Below are 12,312 nucleotides of genomic sequence, written 5' to 3'. Positions count from 1 at the left end.
AAGGAGTAGTATCAATGTCGGTGATGCTCATAACTGAAATCTTATGTATATTTGGTAAAGAAAATAAGGTGAATTTGTGGGGGCAGTTCGTCTTTACCAGTACGAGAGCAGCGGGCGCTCCTCCCGCTCCACGCGGAGAAGGACGGCGACGAAGCTCCCCGGAGCGGAGAGACGAGGGCTCGCTCGTTGCCGGACGCAGGCGCCGCCGGCAGCGACGGGGAGGAGGCCGAGGAGGAGAGTGCGGCGAGGCCGTCGGAGGAGAGGAGAGTAAGGCGACGAAGGGGGCGGCCTCCTCGTTTGCTTGGTTTTTGTTTTTTCTTGAGACAATCTCCTCGTTTGATTGGTTACGGGACCGGCCAGAAATCAGGCCGCGAGGCCGCGACACAGGGCCGGAGTCCGTCGGCCCAAACAGTGGGAGGCCGCCTCCTCGTTTGCTCGGTTACGGGGCCCAAGTCCACAAAATCTGAGCTGAGCTTTTCTGGGGAAGGTTCTAGAACCCGGTTCACAAAACCGAGAGCAACTAGTTAACGAGCGCTCCTTCGGGAGCCTCGCAACGATCAGCGCCACTTGTCGCTCGCTCAGGCATTCGCCACGCGTCGCGCTCCGGGACGCTCCCTTAGGATAATTTTTTTTCGCACGCATTTTCGGCTTTTTAGCGGGGTTTTTCCGCCGTTTTGGTTTTCCACGGTCTTCCTTAGCTTTTCGGTCAAAAAAATTTGCGCAAAAAAAGCGTTTTTTTCGCGAGAGTCACGGTTTTGCTTCCGCAAGAGGCACAGTTTTGCTTTCGCCACTAGTAAAAAAAGGGGCTTTTGTCCCGGTTGGTAAGGCCCTTTAGTCCCGGTTTTTGAACCGGGACTAAAGGGTCGTTACTAATGCCTCTCCCCTTTAGTCCCGGTTCTTACACGAACCGGGACTAAAGGCCGCGGCCACGTGGAGCTCCACCTTTAGTCCCGGTTGGTAATATGATTTTTTTTATTTTTTTTTCAAATTTCTGAATTATTTTAACCTCTAATCTCTAATCATCACCCCTCATCACTGCTCAATTTATCCTCTAATCATCTAACTTCCCGAACGGTCACCCATCCTCCCACTCCCCCAGCCTGAGCACGCTTAACTTCCAGATTCTATTCTCCCTCGTTTCCAAGTCTGCACTTGTTGTTTTCCTGACAATAGTAAGATGTCAATCCTATTAACCCTCAGGAATTTTGCTTGAGCATGAAGTGACACATTTCACTGTTTGAGTTTGAAACTATTGTTTTAAAAAACAATAATTATTTAGTAACACTAATATTTCTTGAATAATTAGTTTGACCATTGTTTGACCACAGTTTGACCAGATTTGACCAAAATTCAAAATAACTGAAATAATTATTTAGTAACACTAATATTCTAGAATAATTAGTTTGACCATTGTTTGACCACAGTTTGACCAGATTTGACCAAAATTCAAAATAACTGAAATAATTATTTAGTAACACTAATATTCTAGAATAATTAGTTTGACCATAGTTTGATCACAGTTTGAAATTTTTTCGATTTTTTCCACTCTAGATCTTAAAAGCCCCGTAACTTTTTTTTCTGTTAGGTTTTTGAGGATTTTGAAAATGTTTAACGGGGTTCCCCCCGTTAAATTCGGATGTAACTTTTTGTTGGGAATCGTAGCATAATTTTAAAATTTTCCTACGCTCACCAAGATGCATCTATGGAGTATACTAGCAACGAGGGGAAAGGAGTGCATCTACATACCCTTGTAGATCGCGAGCGGAAGCGTTCCAATGAACGTGGATGACGGAGTCGTACTCGCCGTGATCCAAATCACCGATGACCGAGTGCCGAACGGACGGCACCTCCGCGTTCAACACACGTACGGTGCAGCGACGTCTCCTCCTTCTTGATCCAGCAAGGGGGAAGGAGAGGTTGATGGAGATCCAGCGGCACGCCAGCGTGGTGGTGGATGCAGCGGGATGCCGGCAGGGCTTCGCCGAGCTTATACGAGAGAGAGAGGTGTTGCAGGGGAGGAGGGAGGCGCCCAAGGCTGTGTTCTTGCTGCCCTCCCTCCCCCCCTTTATATAGGCCCCTGGGAAGGGGGGGCGCCGGCCACAACCCATCTAGGGCAAGGGGTGGCGGCCAAGGGGGGAACTTGCCCCCCAAGGCAAGTGGGGCGCCCCCCCACCCTAGGGTTTCCAACCCTAGGCGCTGGGGGGAGGCCCATGGGTGGCGCCCCAGCCCACTAGGGGCTGGTTACCCTCCCACTTCAGCCCATGGGGCCCTCCGGGATAGGTGGCCCCACCCGGTGGACCCCCGGGACCCTTCCGGTGGTCCCGGTACAATACCGGTAACCCCCGAAACTTTCCCGGTGGCCGAAACTTGACTTCCTATATATAATTCTTCACCTCCGGACCATTCCGGAACCTCTCGTGACGTCCGGGATCTCATCCGGGACTCCGAACAACTTTCGGGTTTCCGCATACACATATCTCTACAACCCTAGCGTCACCGAACCTTAAGTGTGTAGACCCTACGGGTTCGGGAGACATGCAGACATGCCCGAGACGCCTCTCCGGTAAATAACCAACAGCGGGATCTAGATACCCATGTTAGCTCCCACATGTTCCACGATGATCTCATCGGATGAACCACGATGTCGAGGATTCAATCAATCCCGTATACAATTCCCTTTGTCAATCGGTATGTTACTTGCCCGAGATTCGATCGTCGGTATCCCAATACCTTGTTCAATCTCGTTACCGGCAAGTCTCTTTACTCGTACCGCAATGCATGATCCCGTGACTAACGCCTTAGTCACATTGAGCTCATTATGATGATGCATTACCGAGTGGGCCCAGAGATACCTCTCCGTCACACGGAGTGACAAATCCCAGTCTCGATCCGTGCCAACCCAACAAACACTTTCGGATACCCGTAGTGCACCTTTATAGTCACCCAGTTACGTTGTGACGTTTGGCACACCCAAAGCACTCCTACGGTATCCGGGAGTTGCACGATCTCATGGTCTAAGGAAAAGATACTTGACATTGGAAAAGCTCTAGCAAACGAAACTACACGATCTTTTATGCTATGCTTAGGATTGGGTCTTGTCCATCACATCATTCTCCTAATGATGTGATCCCGTTATCAATGACATCCAATGTCCATAGTCAGGAAACCATGACTATCTGTTGATCAACGAGCTAGTCAACTAGAGGCTTACTAGGGTCACGTTGTGGTCTATGTATTCACACATGTATTACGATTTCCAGACAATACAATTATAGCATGAACAATAGACAATTACCATGAACAAAGAAATATAATAATAACCATTTATTATTGCCTCTAGGGCATATTTCCAACACTTTTCGAGTAGATGATTTTTCATATAAAAAACTTTTTCATCCGAGTTCGTATGCAAAAGTTATGCCCATTTTACAAATTCCAGAGAGATTTTGCAAATAAAGTCGAAATTCATATTTGTTAATTTTCCCAACAACTAGACCACATATCACATGGGAAACTTATTTTTTTGACATTTCCATCATTTTCTTTTGTTTTTTCTAAAACTGAAAAGGCGGTCCAGGGGGGTAGAGTTTGAAAATGGGACCTTTAGTACCGGTTCGTGCCATGAACCGGTACTAATGCCTCAAAGCCCATTAGTACCGGTTGGTGGCACCAACCGGGACTAAATGTCTAACCTTTAGTCCCGGTTGGTGCCACCAACCGGGACTAATGGGCATCGCACCCTTTAGTCCCGGTTCGTGTTCGTGGCACCAACCGGGACTAAAGGGCCCAGGTGAACCGGGACTAATGCCTTAGCCGCACGAACCGGGACGAATGCTCACATTAGTCCCGGTTCATGATTGAACCGGGACTAATGTGAATACTGCCCTGTGACCAAAGCCCTGTTTTCTACTAGTGCGTGAGAGACACAGTTTTGCTTTCGCGAGAGTCACGGCCGTGCCTCTCGGAAACGGGGAAAAAACGCATTTTCTATTTTTTTCGCGAGAGTCACAGTTTTGCTTCCGCGAGAGGCACGGTTTTGTTTTCGCGAGAGTCGTGGCCATGCCTCTCGGAAACGAAAAAACGCGTCTCAAACATGGAGGGGCATTGAGCATGGTCTGGAGCTACTGAAAAAGGGTCTTATTTGGAGAGTAGGCAATGGAGAAAAAATAAAAATCCAAAGAGACCAATGGGTACCGAGAAAGAGCGGTTTAAAGATAACAGAATTTAAGAGGAGATCAAGATTGAGATGGGTGAATCAGTTGATGATGCCAGGGAGGAAAGAATGGGATGCAGACCTTGTGCACCAAATGTTCCATGAGTATGACGCAGAAGAAATCTGCAAAATAAGGATCCCGACAAGTAACGTGAAGGACTGTATAGCATGGCATGGAGAAAGGTCAGGCGTCTTCTCTGTGCGTAGTGCGTATAGGATTGATGCAAACCTTAAATACCACGGCGACCTAAATGCGTCCAGCTTAGCTAATGATGTGGATAACAGAAGTATATGGGACCTAATATGGAAGACAAAGGTCCCTGGAAAGGTTAGGATCTTTGCGTGGCGAGTTGCGACAGAAACACTCCCTACGAAGGAAAATAAATGGAAGAGAACACTGGAGGTGGATAATATATGCAGCATTTGTGGCAGAGAGAAGGAGGATGAGTTCCATGCGACAATAAATTGCACAAAAGCAAGAGCACTAAGAGAAGAGATGAGGGAGCACTGGAACCTACCTGCAGAAAACTGTTTTCGCTTTTCAGGCAAGGATTGGCTACAAAACCTGCTGGGGAAGGGAGACATGGAGGAGAGGAAAAGGATCCTCCTTCTACTGTGGAGAGCATGGTGGTTGCGAGATAATTGTGTCCATGTTGACGGCAGGGCTACAATTGGCTAGTCAGTCCAATTTCTGACGAGATATTTGGAAGAAATCAGCAAAGAAGAACCGGAAGACAACGCCAGCGAGAATGCCCACCCCCTAGTCGGCCGACAGGGCAAAGTGGACGAAGACCAGCGGCGGGAGGAAATTCGAAAAGGGAAGATGCACACTGGGTTGTATCCCGCCAGTAAAAAGGTGCACTGTACCATCGAAGGGAATCATACAAGCAATTCTGTGGGGCGAGCAGCATGCCCCAATATAAATGATGGGAGCAAGTGGGCGCCGCCAGCGATGGGTACATGGAAAATGAATTCAGATGCGACGTTCTTGCCGAATTCAGGGGAAGCTGCGGCGGGAATCGTCGTCAGAGACCACCTGGGCGTGGTTGCGCTCAGCTGCGGGCGGCGACTGGGAACATGCAATGGCCCAGAAGAAGCTGAACTGGCTGCAGTATTGCACGGATTGACAGTACTAAACAAGTACTTTTATGGGCGTGTGTGCGTGGAGTCGGACTGTGCAACAATTATCAGCCTTCTTAATCATAGAGCAAGTAACCAATCCACACAATTTGCCTTAATCACAGATGTTTGGGAATTGGAGAAGAAGTTCAGTGGGGTAACGTTCAGCGCAACGAAAAGATCCAGCAACAAACTAGCACACGAGCTAGCTGCTATGGCGAGAAGACAAGAAAATTTCAGCCTCTTTGGAAAATGTCCAGATACCTTAGTAGCATCCTGGCAGAGGATTGTAATAACGTTCCCTCTGTAATTTAAGTGGTTTCTGGGTGTTCCTAAAAAACGCGTTTTCTGTTTTTTTGGCGAGAGTCACGGTTTTGCTTCCGCGAGAGGCACGGTTGTGCTTTTGGGAAAGTCACGGCTGTGCCTCCTCGGAAACGGAAAAAACGTGTTTTCTCTCTTTTTTTGCTTCCGCGAGAGGCACGGTTGTGATTTCTTGAGAGGCACGGGCGTGCCTCTTCGGAAAGGGAAAAAACCCATGCTCCCGGTTTGGTTTTTTCGTCCGGTTTTTTTATGAAAAAAATTCGTCAAAACCTATCAACATGGGATCTAGTTTTGAAGATCTCGGCGCGCGAAATCCAACGGTGAAAGCGGTTCGAGATTTGGACGCATGGTTTAAGAGATAAAACATTTTAAATAAATGGATCTAAAAAAAGGTAAAACTCTCATGTTGCGACAAGTGGCGCGCATACATCAACCTTTTAGAGATTTCCATCTTTGTCTCTTTAATGTTGGAACCCCCCCCCCCCACCCAAAAAGGAGGAGAGCATAAAAAAGTGTTAATTCAAAAAGAAAAGGAAAGAAAAAAGAATGCACGGAAATTGAGCGAAAACCTGAACAGTAGAAGCCATACCTAGCTAGTCTAGGTCAAGCACACATGACATGCAAGACATCGGTAAAGGCTGACAACAGACGACACACACACAGTCGGGCATTCAGAGCGTCTGCCGCTACCAAAGTGCACACCGAAATAATGCATCAGTATGGTTTGCCAAGAGCATATTCGGCAACCTCGTCGACAACATAGAGGGATGCCATGCCCTAAGGGAGGCGTACATATGTTGCTCCGATGCCACGAGAAACGTCCAATATGGCTCATCTGATGGTCCTCACATGTGAGGAATACTCCTGCGGGCCTCGGTCATCAGCCCCACACAAACTATCGTTGACCATCTCCATGAACCACGAGTCCCTCTCTTACCGACTCCACCTCCAAGATGATGCCCCAAGAGGGAAGGCGGCACTGATCATAGCCAATGCCATCGCCATCATCTGATATGCAAGACCAGATCTAGCCCCCCTCCCCTAGCATGTCGGGAGGAAGGAGAAAGCTGCCACATCAACACCGCCAACAAGGGAACGACGTTGCCGTCGACGACTCCGACCACGAGAGGAGTACGACTTACGCCGACAGCCTCACCCATCTGGACTATCACCTTGACGTCGCACGATCCTAGTGTTGCCGCGTGAATCAACCCCACGGTTGACATCAGGCTGCAAGAACCCAGATTAGACACTGTCACTCACGAACCCGTGCCACAGCCCACGCTGGTGCCTGCATAGCCTAGGGAGCTCCCTTCGTGTCACCAGATGAGTCCTTCGTTGGCCGCCTACCCCTATATCCAGAGTGTGCCCATCACCTCCGCTTTCACCATGGGCGCACACACACGGCGAAGCCGCCACCAGGACGCGGATTTGGGTCGCGCCCACTTGCTCGCCACGCCTCATTGCAGCACTAGTACAAAACAGGGCTTTCGTCACAGGGCAATATTCACATTAGTCCCGGTTCAGTCACGAACCGGGACTAATGTGAGCATTGGTCCCGGTTTCTGCGGCTAAGGCATTAGTCCCGGTTCACCTGGGCCCTTTAGTCCCGGTTGGTGCCACGAACCGGGACTAAAGGGTGCGATGCCCATTAGTACCGGTTGGTGGCACCAACCGGGACTAAAGGTTAGTCCTTTAGTCCCGGTTGGTGCCACCAACCGGTACTAATGGGCTTTGATGCATTAGTACCGGTTCATGGCACGAACCGGTACTAAAGGGCCCATCAAACTCTACCCCCCCCCCCCCATCGTGGACCGCCTTTTCAGTTTTAGAAAAAACAAAAGAAAATGATGGAAATGCCAAAAAAATAAAATAAAATAAGTTTCCCATGTGATATGTGGTCTAGTTGTTGGGAAAATTAACATATATGAATTTCGACTTTATTTGCAAAATCTCTCTAGAATTTCTTAAAATGGGCATAACTTTTGCATACGAACTCGGATGAAAAAGTTTTTTATATGAAAAATCATCTACTCAAAAAGTTACATCCTCAAAATCCTCAAAAACCTAACAGAAAAAAAGATACGGGGCTTTTAAGATCTAGAGTGGAAAAAATCAAAAATAATTCAAATTATGGTCAAACTGTGGTCAAACAATGGTCAAACTAATTATTGTAGAGTATTAGTGTTACTAAATAATTATTTTAGTTTTTTTGAATTTTGGTCAAATCTGGTCAAACTGTGGTCAAACAATGGTCAAACTAATTATTCCAGAAATATTAGTGTTACTAAATAATTATTGTTTTTTAAAACAATAGTTTCAAACTCAAACAGTGAAATGTGTCACTTCATGCTCAAGCTAAATTCCTGAGGGTTAATAGAATTGACATCTTACTATTGTCAGGAAAACAACAAGTGCAGACTTGGAAACGAGGGAGAATAGAACCCGAAAGTTAAGCGTGCTCAAGCTGGAGTAGTGAGAGGATGAGTGACCGTCCGGGAAGTTAGATGATTTGAAATGATAAGGGGTGATTAGAGATTAGAGGATAAATTGAGCAGTGATGAGGGGTGGTGATTAGAGATTAGAGGTTAAAATAATTCAGAAATTTGAAAATTAAAAAAAATTCGCAAAATTTTTTTAAAAAAAAATCATAAAATTTCCTAACCGGGACTAAATGTGGAGCTCCAGGCTGCGTCCACGTCGACGGCCTGTAAGAACCGGGACTAAAGAGGGAGGCATTAGTAACGACCCTTTAGTCCCGGTCCCTTACCAACCGGGACAAAAGCCTTTTTTTCTACTAGTGCAGGCATGTTTGATGTGTCATGATCCACCCAGCAACACCTCCCAGCCCCGCTCGCACGCTCCCACTCCGCACCAGGCACCACCCAACATGCATGCAACAGCCAGCGCCATGCACGTTCCCCGTGCTGCATCGGTAGAGAACAAATGCCTCACTGCCTCCTTCCTAGTGGATGGTTTGAGCTTCGTCGCGGGCACCCTCTAACGGCGATAAGAGGGGGAGAAGGAGGAAGGAGGTTGTGGCAGTTAGGTTTTCTCCTTTGAGCTTACACTATACTAATTTCCAAAAAAAAAAAAACTACATCCTGGTTTCGAGGACACACCCAATGAATGTCATGGTGGAGGCTAATACATGTTCGTTGGTCTCCATTGATACTGCTCAGCATTCAATCTTCTTGCTTTCACAGAGGCAGCAGCATCGTAATTGTGCTTCATACAGTCTAGGCTTTTTTTAACCTCTGCCCTGTTTTATTGCGAGGAGAGGTTGCAGAGTCACATGCAGCACACACGAACAAGCTAAACAAACTCATGTGCAGATTTTTCCCGCCAAGCTGGCTGCAGATTTCTTGGCTTCGAAATCCTACATAACATAACCGAACGATTTGCCCTCCGCCACCTTAAAAAATAAAATTATTTGCCCCACGCCACTGGTCATCTTTAGCTCCACCAAGAGGGAAGCAAAACACTGGTTATTGCGGGTGTGAAAAAGTTGGGTAATATCATGCCAGGACAATAACGACCTTACGTAATAATAGATGTGTGTAACAAACTCTTTTCTCCTCTCTTACTTAATGGATGACGCAAAGCATCTCAAAAAATGCATCTCAAATGTGTAACTAAAGAAGTTTCTAACAGATAACGCCTAGTGGGCCAGTGGGGGGAAAACATGCTATGCAACCATTTCCAGAAAAACCGTGTGCTTGAAAAAAAAACATTGAACTTCAAGAAGAAGAGTTTCAGAGGAGTGCTGGCATCCACTAGTCTAGTTGCATCAAGAAAGAAAACTGCAGGCACACTTCGGCTAGCTAGCACATCTTTCCAGGTTCCCGGCCGGAGAGTAGATGTTCAAGTCGATCCTTGTTTCAGAACATGAGGTAAAACATACAAGTCCACCACCTCCAGATCTTAGCACAAGCAGTGTAGAACACCAACAGCCAGAGCAGTTAAACCACAGACAAGAACAGCTATACAGCCTTAGAATAGGCAACAAATACCCTACCAATACCCCCAACATATATAACCAAAGTGATTCTAAAAAAAACATATATAACCAAAGTGCCAACTTCTTTATAGAACCGTGCTGAAAACCAACCTGCATGACTACACAAGTATCCCTGATAAAAAGAACATCTTCACACAACAAAGACAAGGAGGGACCAGGTGCCACAAGAAATTATACTTCAGAGTTAAACCCAAATTGCAAACAGAGCAGCGAATAACAAACTATTAACCCAAGCAAGGATCCAAACTAACCATTCCAACAACTACATAGTTATAGTCCCACAAAGAACTTTTTGGTGGCACTGTTTTCTTAGCAAAAATACTAGATTGCTTTTGATTGCTGCACTGATTCTCTAATAGCACGAATTCATCCTACACATTAACAACTTAGGAAGTAATTAGCATTCAGATTTGCAGCCAGTGCCATTCACGCTGCTTAACAATGCTAATTGAAAGTAAACAGGGGAGACATAGCACAGATGTATAGCATAGATACTCCGACACATCGTGATGGACGCTTAAGATAGCACAAACGTCACCAGATGATCGCAAAAGTGATAACACAGCCATATAAAGTGTTTAGTTCTACAGGTAGTACTATAAGGTAAGAACTAGGACCATGCTCATATATGATGGAAACTCCGAAAGCGTACATGGCAAACTAGAAGTACAAACCGCCTTATAGCCCTATGAAGAATGGAGGCTCCTTATCCACACCACCTTCTTCTTGCATCTCACAGAACGCAAGTGGAAGAATGCTCTCCTGAAAGTACTGATAAGTGAAGTATACGGAGTACTTTCCCTCTTTGATTTCAACATATCCCAAAAACTTTCCATCAATGTCACAGTGCAACATAAAGTCAGGACACTCCGATGCAGTGTGACAATAGATCAGCAGCTCACGCTGGTTAAGCAGTGCCATCTTAGAAACATACTCGAATTGTGGTAATGTCTTCATCGCTAACAAGTTAATCCGGTACTTCAAGGCCCAGGCCTCAGCCTCGTAGTCTTGCATCATCCAAATCTCTATGCTGGCATCATTGGTGCTGCATGAAGCAAGCTTGTTGTCCATCTCCCACAATGACACCTGATAGCCCAACTGGCCAGAACTGCGCATCCACCGGAACGTCTCAGTTACTGTGTCGAACACCATGATGTCCACAGAAGTCTCCGTCTCCATTCCCGTTAACCAGTGCAGGCTGCCCCGGTGGTTGACTTGTGAACTACAGCAGGAATCAAAAGCCATATCGCGCCTGCATTTCGGCAAACGTGATGACACTGACGGCCGACTAACGATCCTCGGCTTGTCGGATCCTACCGTTAGGATGTAGCCACGATATGAGCCATTTGAGAACCAGAGCACCCGGTATTTCCCAGATGGATGGTGCCGGTAGAAGCCAGCTACGTAGTCATCGGAACCCCCTGACGAAGGCGATGGAACTCGAGGTTGTGGTAGTGGAGCACATTTGCGAGTGGCCGGGTTGCAGATCCAGAAATCGGATTCGCCGGCCAAGATTAGAAGGCCATCACAGGTGCCCAGGAGATAACTTAACTTAGAGTGCTGAATGATTGGCCAGAGGTTTTGGTCGGAGGCTCCTGCACCGTTATCACAGAAGACAATGAACCCGACTCCTTCCTGCCCAGGGATATGCTTTCTGATCACAGGAGCAAGGGTTGACGGTGGCAGTTGTCGAGCATGAACTTGTCGGTGGAGGTGGCACTGTGCCACATCTTGCGGACAGCACGGCAGCGAAGGAGGTCCTTCGGGGGCAAACGGACAAGGATCTCTTCGATGACAATCCACTCGGGCAGGTCGTCGAGGACGGTAGCGTGGCTTCTTTTCGTCATGGTGATTGACTGCCACCGGTGTTCCGTCAAATCTATGGTAAAGAAAAAAAAGACGGAGATGATTGAGGTTATCTGTACCCCTGAAATTCAACTGGCAAACGCATAACAGTATTTGACATAAGTCAAAGAGATAACGTGATGCTTTTATTATATTCAAATGTTTTATGGCAGAGTACTGCTATGAAGAATCTACCATATAAAGCAGCCAAAATCCACTGGCGTGAACCATAACTCAAAAGTGTAAATTGGCTAGAGTTTTACAATTGTCGGCCGAATCCTACATAAAGCAGAAAATCAAGTAGCAAATACGCCAATAGTTTCCTCATTACGTGATCGTTTTGCACATTCTGTCATTCAATGTATATTTACTGCAAGAACATGTCAGTAGTGACTAATGAATAGAAGGTTACACGAATGAAATGCTTCCTATGCTTGTTGTGATCACATCACAGTTCTAGTGACCTCAGTTGAGATGCAATCGAACATAGTGTGCTTTGTAATCAAATGGACATGCATAATGCACCAATCAGCTAGCAGACCTTTTAATCCCTGTTGACTACTCTGCAAAAAATGTGTATATACTATATACCAGCCATGTGTTGTGATTGCATCAGGTAATGGGGGAGGAGGCAGGGGTTCCCAAACCAGAGGCTCTAGGGACTAATAGTGGCTTTGTTTCTATCAATGGTGATGTTGCTCATAACTGAATTCTTATATAACTTTCTTTGCTGCAACAGCCAACATTCAAACTCAGGTGTTACACATTCCTAGGGAACTTGATGTAAAAGCGC

The sequence above is a fragment of the Triticum aestivum genome, chromosome 7D (assembly GCF_018294505.1).
Source record: "Triticum aestivum cultivar Chinese Spring chromosome 7D, IWGSC CS RefSeq v2.1, whole genome shotgun sequence".
Classification (NCBI taxonomy): domain Eukaryota; kingdom Viridiplantae; phylum Streptophyta; class Magnoliopsida; order Poales; family Poaceae; genus Triticum; species Triticum aestivum.
The sequence above is the reverse complement of the archived record's forward strand: the minus strand, read 5'-3'. Positions refer to the sequence as shown.